The 14,921-nt window shown below is 50.7% G+C and overlaps 1 long non-coding RNA gene across 1 annotated transcript; it reads right to left on the bottom strand.

Moving 5' to 3' along the window:
- Positions 1 to 1,048: 1,048 nt before the first annotated feature.
- Positions 1,049 to 11,504, bottom strand: LOC149867609 (uncharacterized). The gene is made up of 3 exons (XR_016441736.1): positions 11,383 to 11,504; positions 7,826 to 7,858; positions 1,049 to 1,204 (listed from the first exon to the last, which is right to left on the bottom strand). It is a non-coding gene; the product is annotated as an uncharacterized LOC149867609 (long non-coding RNA).
- Between the last annotated feature and the right edge of the window lie 3,417 nt (positions 11,505 to 14,921).

The raw sequence follows: 14,921 nt of genomic DNA, 5'->3' as shown, positions 1-14,921 counted from the left end.
TCCCAGCCCTGTTCATGCTCCTTGCCCCACACCCACAGCCCCTGCCTCCCCAGCCCAGCTGCCAGGGCTATGGCGCCAGGGACCCAGGTCTTCAGCTCCCTGCCCCCAACAGAAGGCAGTGGCTGCTGCAGCAGAAGGAGCATGGAGCAGGCTCCCCCACTGCTGCCTGATGCAGGCTCGGGAGGGGGTGGGGCTAGCTTCCGGCAGCAGGGCACACTCTCGGGGGTCAGGGGGATCCACATCCCCCAGATCTGTGTGGGGGCTGGGGGTCTGCACTAAAGGCTCGTGTTCTCTGCCCTGCTGCCCTCCCCTGGGGCCTCCACAGCACAGCATGCGTGACCCAGCACAGCAGGGACATGCAGGAAAGCTGCTTGCCTCTGCAAGCTTCGCGCTGCCCTGGCTACACTTCCCCTGCAGACAGCGGAAGCAGTGAGTGGCACAACCCTGCACCGCTGCCCGCACTGCCCCTGTGCACACAGGAGAAATATGGCCCAAGTAGCATGGAGCTTCCACAGGCAAGCAGGTTTCCTGCACAGCCCTGTTGTGCCCTGCCATGCTGGGTCACACACTGCACTGCAGAGGCCATAGGGGAGGGCAGCAGAATGGGGAGCACAAGCCTTTAGTGTGTACCCGCCCTGCCTCTGCCCCATGCACAGATCTGGGGGGCCTGGGTCCCTGCTACCTCCCAGGAGTGCGTGCTGTAGCTAGGAGCCAGCCCTGACCCCAGACAAGCCTGGCCTGGAAATAGCATGCCACTCCTGGTCCATGAGCCACCAGTCAGTACTTCATGTGAGGCTTCCCCCAACACCTTCCCACTCCCTCAGCCCCTAGCCACACATCAATGCCTTGCCCCCCCACCTGCCCCACTGGCTCTTCCCCCAGCCCTAGCAGTCACCCACACTCATACTTGCCACCCATGCCCCCCTTCCTCAGCCCTGCTGGTACCCCCCAGCCATGACCTGGAATCCTCCAGCCCTGCCAAAGGTAGCCCCCAGCCCCCTGCAAACCCCACTTACCTTAGGCTCCAGGAAGAACAGTGATCCTGAGCCAAACCTTAGGTGACTGACAGCTTCAGGCCACACTCTTTCCCTCTCTCCCTCCCCCTTTGGCCAGGGTTGGGGGGGTTTCTGCCCTTTTTGCAATTAGCTCTTGGAGGCTGAAACTCTGCCCTACTGCAAAAGTGGGAAATCCACAGGTATCTCTGCTAAAAGGGAAAATCCGTTATTTCTTTGATAAAATCAGGAAATCCATGGTTTTCTCTGATTTTCCGTGGGAAATGGAAAACCCGTATCCCTGCTGATTAGACTCAACCCTGTTTATCTGATGTCATGCATTAAACTTAATCCATACTAAATCTGTGGAATGTTAAGCCATGTTGATGTTCAAATGTGATGTGAACAGTCGCACATTAAGGGTTAATACCATTTTTTGCCTGAAGAGCTGAGGCTTGCAACTAGAGAGAAGAGGACAGCTGAACTCTATTTCTGCTCTGGGTGGGGGGACTGGGAACAGTGTATTCTGGGATACTGAAGGACTGCATGAGCAGACTGGAATTACCCTAACATGAACTAGGTAGCACAACCCAGAAATAACCTTTGTCTGAAGTGGCATAAGTTTGAGATACACAGAGGGAATTTAGTGCGAGTTAATGAGCTTTAACATGTAAGTGCTCAAAATTTAAGTGCCCTTAGTATGCACTAAGTCAGGGGCGGGCAATTATTTTGGGCAGAGGGCTGCTTACCAAGCTGTGGAGCTTGGGTAGCCCCGCCCCTTGACAGGTGCCCTTCCCCCTGGTCACCATCTGGGGACCAATGTACCACAGCCAGCAGAAGTGGGGGCCAGAGCAGGGTGCAGGCTGGCAGGTGTCTGTGGAGCCATGCACAAACAGAAGGGGGCTGGCCCGGCTCCATAGAGCTCCTACCAGCTGGGACCCTGTACTCCTGTCACCCTGCTCTGAGCCCTGCTTGTGCTGGCCCTGGCCCTGGGACACGGGTGCAGGCCCTGCTCCCACAACTGCTCACTCCCAGTGCCCCCCAGCCCCATAGTATAGGCAGGGGGCTGTGCAAAGCCCTGACCCCCTGGTCGCAGGCAGGGAAGGAGCTGGTGCTGAGTACCAGGGAAAGGCAGGCTCTTGCCCACCCCGTGGCCCGCGCTCCCTCCTGCAGCCACTTGCAGCCTATGCGGGGCTGTCCAGAGCAGGCACAGGCAGCCCCACGTAGGCTGTGAGCAGCTACAGGGTGCAGCGCCACTTTTCCCCTTGCTCAGCACCAGCTTGTAACCTGCCCCCGCTGCCAGCGTGGTCTCTGTGCGGATCCAGGCTCACCCATCAGGGCTGTGCATGGTGGTGGCAGCTGTGGCCCCCCAGCTTGCTGCACTGGGCAGTGTTGGCTGATGCTGCCTGCCCAGAGCTTGCACACTGAGCACCAGCAGCAAATGCTGTCCAGCGTGGCAAGCAGAGGGGGCCACAGCTTCTGCCACCACAGCGCAGCCCTGATGCATGAGCCCAGAGACAGCGTGGGACCCAGGCTGGCAGCAGGGGTGGGTTACAAGCCAGTGCTAAGCACAGGGAAAGCGACCCCACACCCACCCCATGCCCGGTGCCCCACACTGCAGCCACTCACAGCCCACCTGGGGCTGCCTGTGCCTGCTCCAGACAGCCCTGTGCAGGCTGTGAGTGGCTGCAGCAGGGAGCTATGGGAATGGGGTGGAGGAGGGCCCACTTTTCCCCATGCTCTGCACCAGTTCGTCCCCTCCCCTCCCTTCCCCCTTCCCTTACCCGAGCTTCCTGCGCCAGGCCAGCCAAATGGTCCCAGGCCCCATGGTCCCATGGGGGTGGGGGACCAGGGCCAGGGGGGCCTTGCTGTTGGAGGAGCCCTCCAGGCCTTCCCCTGAGTCCTACTCTCCTTGATTCCTATCATCTTTGACAGGAACCAAGGACAGATAAAATTTTAATTTTCTAAACTTTTTAGAGGCCCCGCAGGCCAGATAGAATGGCCTCGCAGGCTGGATCCGGCCTGAAGGTCGTATTTTGCCCACCCCTGCTCTAAGCATAATGTCTAACTTCATCCTAACACAGTAGGAATGTTATCTGAGAATTCCCAGGTAAACCATCTCTTAAGGAAGGATCTTCCAAGACATGACATCACATGATGTCAGAAGGAAGAAGCATTATTAACAGTTAACACCTTACAGTTCATTTCCACTTCCAGTGTGTCAAATGCCTATCTAAGCTTCCAACCCTATACTTGAGCAATACTGCTTGCTGTATTTGGTGCCTGTATAAATTTAAGCCATCCAAACAAAATTGTGTATTTGAAGTGACAGAAAGTAAATTATTTGCATATGGCATAACTGATGGTCATGTCAAAACCTTGTCATATAATTCATTGGTAAATGTTTTCATGAGTATCTCTTTACTCATGCCCAATTTGCTATCAAAGGATATGGCCAGATACTTGCTTGAACATGGCAAGTTGCAATCATTCTAAGAATGCTCCTCTCTGAGAAATGATTAAGCAATCAACAGTGCTTCAGGTAACTTGGACTAGGACACCATTTCCTTATCTCTGAGGAGAAGCAAACCTTCATAGAAAATAATCCTTCATAAAATGAGAGCTTTGTATAGGGGCTTCTTTGTTTTATAAATATAAATAAATTTTAATCAATGGTTTGATGAGTCACTAGGGAATAACCAAATGGCCAAAAACTTCCTTCTAAAATTGCTTTTAATCTGTTTCAGAAATTTAATTTGACTAATTATTCTGCTATCTTCACCTACTTGCCTTTTGAACACCTTTGGTATAATAAAAGTAGCATACTTACAGAGGTCTCCTGACATCATGGGTCTGGTTCCTCTCGTCATTTCCCTGGAGCTGCCCCAAACAGCCTCTATAAAGACTGAACTGTGTAGAGATCTTTTTCGTTAGAGAGTAACCATTATCTTTTGACCCTTTCCTTAAGTATATCACACATAACCAACTTCTCATTAGCAGTATCAGTTGTAGGGGAAATCGAGTTATTGCTGTGGGTTACTGTAACTTTGAGAAGGCGTGCCTTACACTTGTAGTAACCTAAGAATAGATTAATGGGCAAATTATGTATTAGTCATAGTTTCTCTACTTATCCCATGTTGCTCTAAGGAAGAGGTAAATTATTCCTCTAATTATACTGAGTCAATGAGTAAGAAGTAAGACAGAACTAGAGCTGCGTTTATCTCTTTTTCCTTCCTCTCTGGTTTCCCAACACATCTACATGCAAAAGGGGAATCTCATTTAAATAAAAGAGAAAGATAGTTCTTACTTGGAAACATAGGATAATAGAGAAGTAGAGCTGGAAAGGAAGGGACCTCTAGTCCAACCACCGGCCTAAGGCAAGATCATCTCTAGCCAAACTGTCCCTTCAGGAATAGGTGACAGCTCCTCTTTACCCGGCACTAGTTATGTCTCACATTTAGATGTAATAAACTAGGAGCAGACCAGTAGCAAAGTATTAATTAGTCACTTCTACATTCCCTGAGTTAAAATCATAAAATCTTAGAATTCTTCATAAAACAAAGAAGTCACTATGCAAAGCTCTTCTTTAAAGAGATACTATTTTATAGGAAAGTTTGCTTCTAATCAGTGATAAGTAAATTGTGTTCAGGTTTATCGGTTATCAGAAACATTGCTGCTTCCTATTCTTTTCTTAGAGAAGAGGATTCTTAAAATGATTGCTTCTTGCCTACTAACCTATTACTAAAACAACACAGTCAACTTCGTCACACAACCACAAGGAACAGCACTCTAACCTGCCATAGGTAAAACAGGAAAACAACAACAGTCAGTGTCCTGCTGCTGCAAAGGTTTATAAATATTTTTGTTTGAGAGACCCAAGGAAAAAGGCCATACCACCCACTGAAGAAAAAGGCCAGAGTATGGGGCAAAATTACTTCCTGACCTCAAATGTGGCAATCAGTTTAACCCTATATGAAGGGGCAAGACTCTCTTGCCAGAAAACTCCAGGTTTAGTTCCAGCAGAAGCGTTAGTACACCCCAAACCAAACCCCTAGCTCTGACTGTAGCCAATACCCAATACTTATTAGGAAGATAAAACCCATCCCCAACAAGTATAGGAGGGTAAAAATATTTCTTTCCAGCTCCATATGGCAACAAGCAAAGCCCAGAAGGATGGGAAATATCCACATAGCATAGGCATAGCTAACTGCTAGATCAAGGGTGGGCAATTATTTCAACTGGTGGGCTGCTTACTGAGTTTTGGCAAGCCATCAAGGGCCACAAGGGTAGCCCTGCCCCTTGACTGGTGCCCTGTCCCCTGGTAGCCATCTTAGGACCAGAAGTCCCACCCCCTAATCCTGATCTTTGCCACCAGAATTCCCTCCCCTTGCCCCCTAGAAGTACTCCTTTCAGCAAGGGGGTTTGTCATCTTGGAACCAGAAAAATATTGAATTCTATTCTAAACAGCAAACATCTACTACAGCATTAATTAATTTGATTTCCAAAAAAAATTTTTGTCCTAATTTGTGTGTTTGCATAATGTACATAGAGGTGATTGTATAATAGCTTAACATAAAATTTTACTTTTGTATATTGTGGGGGTGGGGGGTATGCGTGGGTACATATAGGTTTGTGGGGGGCTGTGGGCCTGTGGGGTAGGGTGTAGGTGTGTGGTGGGTTTGTTTGGGGATGGATAAGTGTGGGGTATGGGGGGGTACATGTGGGGGTGTGTGCATGGACGTGTGGGATGTGGGTGGATACGGAGTTTGTGGGGGAAATGTGCATGGGGGGAGGATGGCTGGGGAGGGTTGAAGCATGTGTGGAGCAGGAGGGTTTGCCCACAGTCCCCCCACAGCAGGCAGAGCCCCAGCCAGCACTCCTCCAAGCCCAGGCTCCATGCTCCTGCCACTCCTGGGCCTGGGGCAGCAGTGCAGGGCCCGTGCTCTCACTTCCCTCCACATATGCCACTGCTGCCCTTCTTTATGCCACATAGAAGGGAATAATCACCACCTGCTGCTTCCTTTCCCCCCCGCTTGCTGCTCTGGCACCAAAGTCCCAGCTGTACAACCGAGACTGCAGGATGCAGGAGAAGCCAGAGCAGCCTGGCCAGCACTGGACACAGCCAGTCAAGAATTGCAGGGCCCAGACCAGCTCCTGCAGCCTGGCACTGCAGCCGGGAACTATGTGGTGCCAGAGCAGGGGGTGGGCAGGGGGTGGAGGGGACCAGCAGTAATGGCCAGCAGAAACTCGGGAAATGGCTGCAGCGGGTGGTGGGTGAGTGGCACCAAGTGGGTGCACGGAGCACAGTGACAGCTGGGTGGGAATGCAGGGCCCACACCAGTGCACCGGGACCAGGGCCAATGGGGGCCCAGAGAGGGGCAACAAGACTGTGGGGCCCGGGCCACCTGGGGCTCTAAGGAGCTGAGCACAGCTGTGCCAGCAGGGAGAGGGGATGCCAGCCCGGCTCCAGAGCCCCTGCTGGCCTAGGCCCCAGATTTCTGCTGCCCTCCTCTGTGTTAGAAATATTATTAAAAATGCATTATCAATAGCAGATTTAGAAAAAAAAAAAACACAGCTGCTACCCCTCCTTGTCTCCTTAATGGGAGAGGGAAGGGGGGGGTTGGAAATTGAAGGGAAAAACCACCAAAGGCCCTTTGTACTAAGGTATCACTCCCTCTCTGTCCTGCAAATTTACTATCTCTTTGTTACACTAAATCACACTTTCTTTCATGACCCTCACATTCCTAGGCTAAGATAAGAGCAAATGCCATTTTTGCCTTCAGGTTGAACCTTGAGTAACCTTGGGTCCCATCTACGCACGCGTGATAACCTAATGCATATTAAGCCTACCCGCCCCGCATACTTAAGTAGTTAATTATAATGCACATGGGACGTATGAAGCGACATGTTTACATATATGTTTGTATGAACCGGAAATGAGTTGTAAAAATTCCTCCTTCTGCACACGTGGTCAGGAGAGAGGGGATAAAAGCCTGCTAATGATTGTGCCCGGGGGCAGAGTGATTGATCTTTTGTCTCTCTCTCTGACCCTATTTGCAAATATATACCTTTTGTGTTGCTAATAAAGTGTGTCTGTAGCTGAAAGTTTTTTTCCACCTCCCGAGAAACGAACCACGATTTTTTAATTCAACATCTGGACCCCAGTGCACCAGTGCAGGACCCATCTCCCCCATGATCCCACTCAGCTGTCACTGTGCTCCACGTATCCCCTCACCACCTGCTGCAGTCATTTCCTCATTTTTCTGCCTGCTGCTGCTCCCCACCAGCCTCACTACCCAACACTGCTCTGGCATCATGTGGTTCCTAGCTTCAGAACCAGGACTGCTGGAGCCAGTCTGGCTTGGCTCTAAGGAATGGGGCGATCAGCTTCAGTCCTCCCCAGCCTTCCCCCCCCCCGCCTTCTTAGCTGAATTTCCCTCATCGGCAGAAGGAGGCAGGAACAGCTCCAGGGTCCCAGACCAAATGCTTCTGGTTCAGGGTGGGTGGGAGCAGGTCCAGGTGGGCCTTTCTGCTGTGGCTGCTGGGTCCTACTGTCCCTGCGTACTGTTACCTTTGACAGGTAATCAGGGACAGATAAATATTAATTTTCTAATTTTCAGGGGCGGGGGGCACAGGCCATACAGAATGGCCTGGCATTCCGGCTGCGGCCTGCAGGCCATATTTTGCCCACCTATGTTCTAGATCATCCTTAACCAATGCCTATCCAATTTCTTGCCTATCCAATTTCTTTCAAACACCTCCAGTGATGTTCCACCCCTTCTCTCACTACTCTACAGTAAAGAAGTGTTTCCTGATAGTCTGTATAAACTTACTTTGCTGCAACTCCAAACCATTAGTTCTGCTCCCTGAAATGAGAGAAAAAAGGGAGTTTCACTTATAGCAACCTTTCAGATAGGTGCAGACTGCTATCATGTTCCCTCAAGCACCTTTTCTGCAAGCTGAATATGCCTATTTCCTAAACATCTCCTTCTATAGCTTGCCTTCCAAATCCTTTATCATGAGTTTGTCCATCTCTGCACCCTAACTTCTATGTCCTTTGTTAAATACAGAGCCCCAAACTGCACACAACACTAGATTAGGCCTAACTAGTGCCAAGTAAAGAAGCACTGTCACCACCCATCTTGCACCTAGCACTTCTACTGATCAGCCCATCACATTTGTTATTTGAGCACCACAGACTCCTATTCAGTTCGTGATGCACCAACATTGCTAGATCATTCTCTGTAGTGCTACCATCTAGCCAGTTATTACCCATTTTGTATTTGTGTTTTTAATTTCATAGATTTCATAGACTTCTAGGGTTGAAAGGGACCTATTAGATCATAGAATCCAACCCCCAACTCTGGGCAGAGAAGAGTGCTGGGGTCAAGTGACCCCAACCAGGTGCTTATCTAATTTCTCCTTCAACACCTCCAAGGTAGGGGAAAGCACCACTTTCCTTAGAAGTCATAGCTTCATAGATAGTAGGGTCGGAAGGGACCTGAGCAGATCATCAAGTCTGATCCCTTGCCATGGCAGGAAAGAGTACTGAGGTCCAACAACCCCAGCAAGCTGATTGTCAAGCCTTGTCTTAAAGACCCCCAGGATAGGAGCCAGCACCACTTTGCTTGGATGTTGGTTACAGATCCTAGCCACCCTGACTGTAAAGTAGCGCTTCCTGATGTCTAATCTGAATTTACCCTCTGCCAGCTTGTGACCATTATTTCTAGTCACTCCTGGTAGTGCTCGGGGGAACAGGGACTCACCCAATGCCTGTTCATCCCCTCTGACTAGTTTGTAACAGGCCACTAGATCCCCCCTCAGCCTTCTCTTACGGAGGCTTAACAGGTTCAGGTCCCGTAGCCTGTCCTTGTAGGGCCTGCCCTGCTGCCCACTGATCATGCAAGTGGGCCTCCTCTGGACCCTCTCCATGTTGTCTACATCCCTCTTGAAGTGCGGCGCCCAGAACTGGATGCAGTACTCCAGCTGCGGCCTGACCAGTGCCACATAGAAGGGGATATCACCTCCCTGGACCTGCTTGAGATGCATCTGTGGATGCATGACAAGGTGCGGTTGGCCTTCCTGACTGCATCCCCACACTGCCAGCCCATGTTCATCTTGGCATCAATGATGACTCCAAGATCCTTTTCTGCCTTTGCACTGAGGAGAATGGAGTTCCCCAGCCTGTAGGTATGGTGCTGGTTCTTCCTCCCCAGGTGCAGCACCTTGCACTTGTCAGTGTTGAATCCCATCCTATTCTCATCCGCCCACCCCTGTAACCTGTCTAGGTCCAATTGCAGCCTATTTCTTCCTTCTTACATGCCCACATCCCCCACATCTTAGGTCTCACCAGCAAATTTGAACAGGGTGCTTTTTACTCCCTCTTCTAAGTCACTGATGAAGATATTGAACAGTGCAGGCCCGAGGACTGAGCCCTGTGGACCCCACTGCCCACACCCCTCCAGGTCAAAAATGACCCATCCACTACCACTCTCTGGGTGTGGCCCTCCAGCCAGTTGGCAACCCATTTGACTGTGTAGGTGCCGACACCACAGCCCCCCAGTTTCTTAATGAGAATGAGGTGAGAGACAGTGTCGAAGGCCTTCTGAAAGTCCAGAAAGACTATGTCCACTGCTACCAATGCATCTAAGGATTTGGTGACCTGGTCATAGAAGGCCACAAGGTTAGTCTGACAGGACCTGCCTATAATGAACCCGTGTTGGTTGCCCCTAAGCATAATCTCCCCTGCTGGCCCCTCATGGACGTGTGCCCCAATAATTCTCTCAAAAAGCTTACCCAGGATTGAGGTAAGACTAACTGGTCTATACTTCCCCGGGTCCTCCTTCCTCCCTTTTTTGAAGATGGGAACCACATTGGCCCTCTTCCAGTCCTCTGGCACCACACCAGAGCACCACAAGTGCTTGTACAGCCGTGCCAGGGGTCCCGCAATGACCTCAGCTAATTCCCTCAGCACTCTGGGGTGGAGATCATCTGGACCAGCTAATTTAAATACATCCAGTCCCCCCAGAAGTTCCCTGACTAGATCCTCCCTGACCCATGGCCTAGGTGTGCCTCCCTTGGGGCCTGAGAATGGCGCGCTGGGGGCGCTGATCTGGTCCCCGCTCAGGAAAGTGAAGGCAAAGAAGTCATTAAATAGATTAGCTTTGTCATCTGGTATGACTACCAAATTTCCTAGTGTGTCTTGCAGGAGCCCCACATTACCCGGAACCTTCTTTTTGCTCCCTATGTATTTAAAAAAGGACTTCTTCTTGTCCTTGATCTGGGAAGCTAGTCCCAGTTCCATCTCTGCCTTGGCCATCCTCACTGCCCCCCTGCATCCCCAAGGAACCGCAGTATAATCCTCCCTGGTGATGGCCCCTCCCTTCCATTGGGTGTACGCCTCCCTTTTAGCTAGAAGACATTCCCGGATGCTTTTGGTGAGCCATGGGGGCTTTTGTGCCCTCCTGCTTCCTTTGAACCGTGTTGGGATTACCTCCCTTTGGGCTTGGAGGATCGTCTCCTTAAGGAGCAACCACTCTTCTTGGACACCTGCCTCCCCTCCCCTCTGGGACCTCAGTGCTTCCCTGACTATTCTCCTTAGCTCATTGATGTCCGTCCTCCTGAAATCTAGGGCTGCTGCCTTGCTGCAGGCCTTTGCCACCTTTTGCTGGATGGTGAATTCCAGCAGGTGATGATCACTGTCGCCCAGGTGGTCAAGCGATGAGCCTTGGTGCAGCCCCCTCACCAGGTCATCACCCATGGCCAGCACCAGGTCCAACAAGGCGTTTCCCCTGGTGGGCCTGTGGACCTCCTGGGTTAAATGGAGGTCCTGCATTTTGGCTAGGAACCTACGTGAGTGGTCAGACCTGGCTCACTGTTCTTCCCAGCAGATGTGTGGAAAGTTCAGGTCACCCATGATGACCACGTCTTTTGACCTAACGACCTCCGTGAGCTGACTTAAGAATTCCTGGTCTAGCTCCTCCCCTTGGTTGGGTGATCTGTAGTAGACCCCCACCATTAAGTCTCTTTCCCCTCGACTGCCTTGTATTCTAACCCAGAGCACTTCTGTGTGACCCTCCTCTGACTCTGGTCTACCTGGTGAGGATGTGTATTCCTCCTTAATGTAGAACACCACACCCCCACCTTTCCTCCCTGTCCTGTCCCTCCTGTACAGCCTATAGCCCTTGATCTTCACTGCCCAGTCATGCATTGGGTCCCATCACATTTCAGTGAGCCCCACTATGTCTGGGTTGGTGTCAGCTAGCAGGAGGGTAAGTTCCTCCTGCTTGTTTCCCATACTATAAGCATTTGTGTAGAGGCATTTGAGGCCTCCTGTGGATGTATGCACTGGCCCCCTAATCATAGCATTGCCTTGGCCCCTGTTGCTTACCTGTGTATATGTTCTGCTCGTCAGTCTAGGCTGGGCTGTACTTGTGGGTGCTGCTTGGTTTAGCGGTCCAAGGTTTCCTCCTGCCTCGTCTTACCCTGCCCACCGACAAGCCTACTTTAAAGCCCGCTGGAGGAGATCTGACAACCTATAAGAAAACACATGCTTATCTTTAGATGAAAGATGGAGCGTATCCCACCCAAGCATATCTGTCGTTGTGATGTGCGGGTCATTGTCAAGGAAGCCAAAGCCCACCTCAAGTCACCATTCCCAAAGCCAGCAGTTGGTCTCTGCGATGCACATCTCATGCCATCTTCCACATCCGCTCACTGGTAGAACAGAAGAGAATACCACCTGTACAACTATCTCCTTCAGCATGCCCCCCCAGAGCATGGTAGTCCACCATCAGGTGATCAGGGCTTCTCCTGGCTGCATCATTAGTGCCCACATGGATTAGGACCATGGGGTAGTAATCGGTGAGCTGGATTGTGGCCTGGATCATCCCCGTCACGTCACGAATCTTTGCTCCAGGTAGGCAGTAGACCTCGTGTGTCAAAGGGTCCTTGTGACAGATGGGGCCCTCTGTACCTCTCAGGATGGAGTCACCTATGATGATCACTCGACGCTTTCTCCTATGGGACTGCTTAGCTCCTTTGGCCTGTTCGGAGCATGGAAAGTGTGGAGTTTCCTCCTCTCCGGTTGCCTTCTCCCCCTCCTCTTCCTCCAGTGTTGCCAGGGCCTCGTACCTGTTCTCCACCCAGACTGGAGGAACTGGTACTGCTGTGTTACAAGCAGCCCTGGTTCTTGAGATGACTGTCTGCCACTCTGCAGTGGAGGGCACTTCCCAAGGTGCTTCCTCCTTGGGTGTGTGGCCCTGCAGAGAAAGGAAATAGCTATCAATTTCTTCCTCCACCTCCCTGATTCCCCTCAGCCTGCTAACCTCCTCCTGGAGCTCCCTCACCTGCGCCCCCAGGGCCCTAAGGTCCCTCAGTCTGTCTTCATAGTACCGACCTGGTACTGGCAACAGGGGACAACCTAATCAGTGACCTAACAATTGAAGGAAAGCTGGGTGACAGTGACCATGAGCTGATCACTTTCACCATCCACCATAAAGCTGGCAAGTCAGTCAGCAATACAGAAGTCCTCAACCTCAGGAAAGCTGACTTCGAGAAGCTCTGGAGGCTTGTCAGTGAGGCCATAAAGGGCCCACAACACAAAGGGGATGGGAGTTCAGGATGAGTGATTACTCCTCAAGGGAGCAATCCTGGATGCGCAAGCAAAGTCTATCCCAACTCAGAGGAAAGGCAGCAAAAGGGAACAGCAGCCCCCTTGGCTCTCCAGGGAACTAGTGGACCTCATGCGTTTAAAAAGGAAGACCTACAAAGGATGGAGGACTGGATCACCTCCAAGGAGGAATATTCTGCACTGGTCCAGACCTGCAGGGAGCAAACCAAGAAAGCCAAGGCTGCGATGGAATTCCAACTAGCTTCAAATATCAAGCACAATAAGTTCTTTTTTAGATATGTAGGGAGCTAGAAGAACAGCAAGGGCAATGTTTGACCTCTGCTAAACCAGATGAGACAACTGACAACTGATGCCCAGGAAAAAGCAACCTTGCTAAATGGGCATTTTGTGTCAGTTTTGCACCAGTCCCATGGGATACCCCTTTCCATTACAGGCCAGGGAGGCCCGGGTGAGAGAGATTCCTTACCCTGCATCAATGCTGACCTCATGAAGGAACACCTTGAAAGGCCGGATACTTTCAAGTCAGCCAGCCCTGACACTTTACACCCCAAGGTACTCAAGGAGCTGGCTACCATCATAGCTCAGCCCCTGGCATGGATCTTCGAGAACTCCTGGTGCTCTGGTGAAGTGCATGGAGATTGGAAGAAGGCCAAGGTGGTGCCTATCTTCAAGAAAGGGAGGAAAGTGGATCCAGCTAACTACAGGCCCATCAGCCTGACCTCTATCCCAGGAAGGTTTTGGAAAAGATTATCAACGAGGCCATTCTTAACAGACTAGCTGACAACAACATCCTGAGGAATAGCCAGCATGGGTTTGTTGTGGGTAGGTCTTGCTTGACCAATCTCATTTCCTTTTATGACCAGGTGATCTATCACCTGGACAAGGGAGAAGAGATTGATGTTGTATATCTTGACTTTTAAAAAGCCTTTGATCTGGTATCCCATGATCACCTTTTGGCACAACTGGCTAATTGTGGCCTCAGCCTCACCACAATCTTTTGGCTGGGGAGTTGGTTCTGTGGTCTGACCCAGAGGGTGGTGGTTGATGGAAGTCAATCGTTGTGGTGCACTGTGATCAGTGGGGTCCCTCAAGGTTCTGTCCTAGGGCCTATACTATTTAACATCTTTATTAATGATGTAGACATTGGTGTCAGAAGTGGACTAGCCAAGTTTGCCAATGACACAAAACTCTGGGATAAAGCATCCACACCTGAGGACAAAAGGGTGATCCAGGCAGACCTTGACAAGCTCAGGAAATGGGTGGATGAGAAACTGATGGTGTTTAACATTGAAAAACCTTGGGAAGAAAAACCTGCAGCATCCTTACAGGCTCAGGAGTGCTATGCTGGCTAGCACTACAGACGAAAGGGACTTGAAGGCCATCATTGACCACAAGATGAACATGAGCCTTCAATGTGATGCTGCGGCTAATAAAGTGACCAAAACGCTGGCTTGCATCCATAGATGCTTCTCAAGCAAATCCCAGGATGTCATTCTCCCCTTGTACTCAGCCTTGGTGTGGCTGCAACTGGACTATTGTGTCCAGTTTTGGGACCCACAATTCAAAAAAGGATGTGAAGAAGCTTGAAAGAGTCCAGAGAAGAGCCATGTACATGACCAAAGGTCAGGAAAAAACAGACCTTATGATGCCATAGGACTCTTCAGCCTGGAAAAGCGCAGGATCAGGGGTGATCTGGTGGCCACCTGTAAGTTTATCAGGGGTGCTTACAAGGATCTGGAGGAATGTTTGTTCACCAAAGCGCCCCAAGGGATGACAAGGTCAAATGGTCACAAACTCTTCCATGACCAATTCAGGCTGGACATAAGGAAGAACTTCCTTAATGTCCGAGACCCCAAGGTTTGGAATAGACTGCCGCCGAAGGTGGTTCAAGCACCTACTTTGAACACCTTCAAGAGACACTTGGATGCTTATCTTGTTAGGATCCTATGATCCCTGCTGACTTACTGCCCCTGGGGCAGGGGGCTGGACTTGATCTTCTGAGGTCTTTTCCAGCCCTAGTGTCTATGAATCTACAAGTCTTACCTGCAGGCCCTCAACCATAAGAGTAGCCCTTCTCTGAACCCTTTCTAGGCTATCCACATCCCTCTTGAAGTGCGGCGCCCAAAACCGGAGAAGGTTGTGTAGACTCTCAAAACTCTTTCTGAAGTAAAAACACATTACATCTACTGCATTCCCTTCCTCCTCCCAACTAGTTATCTTGTTGAAGGAGGAGATGAAGTTTGCTTGGAACACTCTGTACTGAGTAAATCCACATTGGCTGCTGCCTTTTCTCCTTC

Source organism: Crocodylus siamensis, chromosome 4 (assembly GCF_052110815.1).
Source record: "Crocodylus siamensis isolate JL-2025a chromosome 4, ASM5211081v1, whole genome shotgun sequence".
NCBI lineage: Eukaryota > Metazoa > Chordata > Crocodylia > Crocodylidae > Crocodylus > Crocodylus siamensis.
The sequence above is the reverse complement of the archived record's forward strand: the minus strand, read 5'-3'. Positions and strand labels throughout refer to the sequence as shown.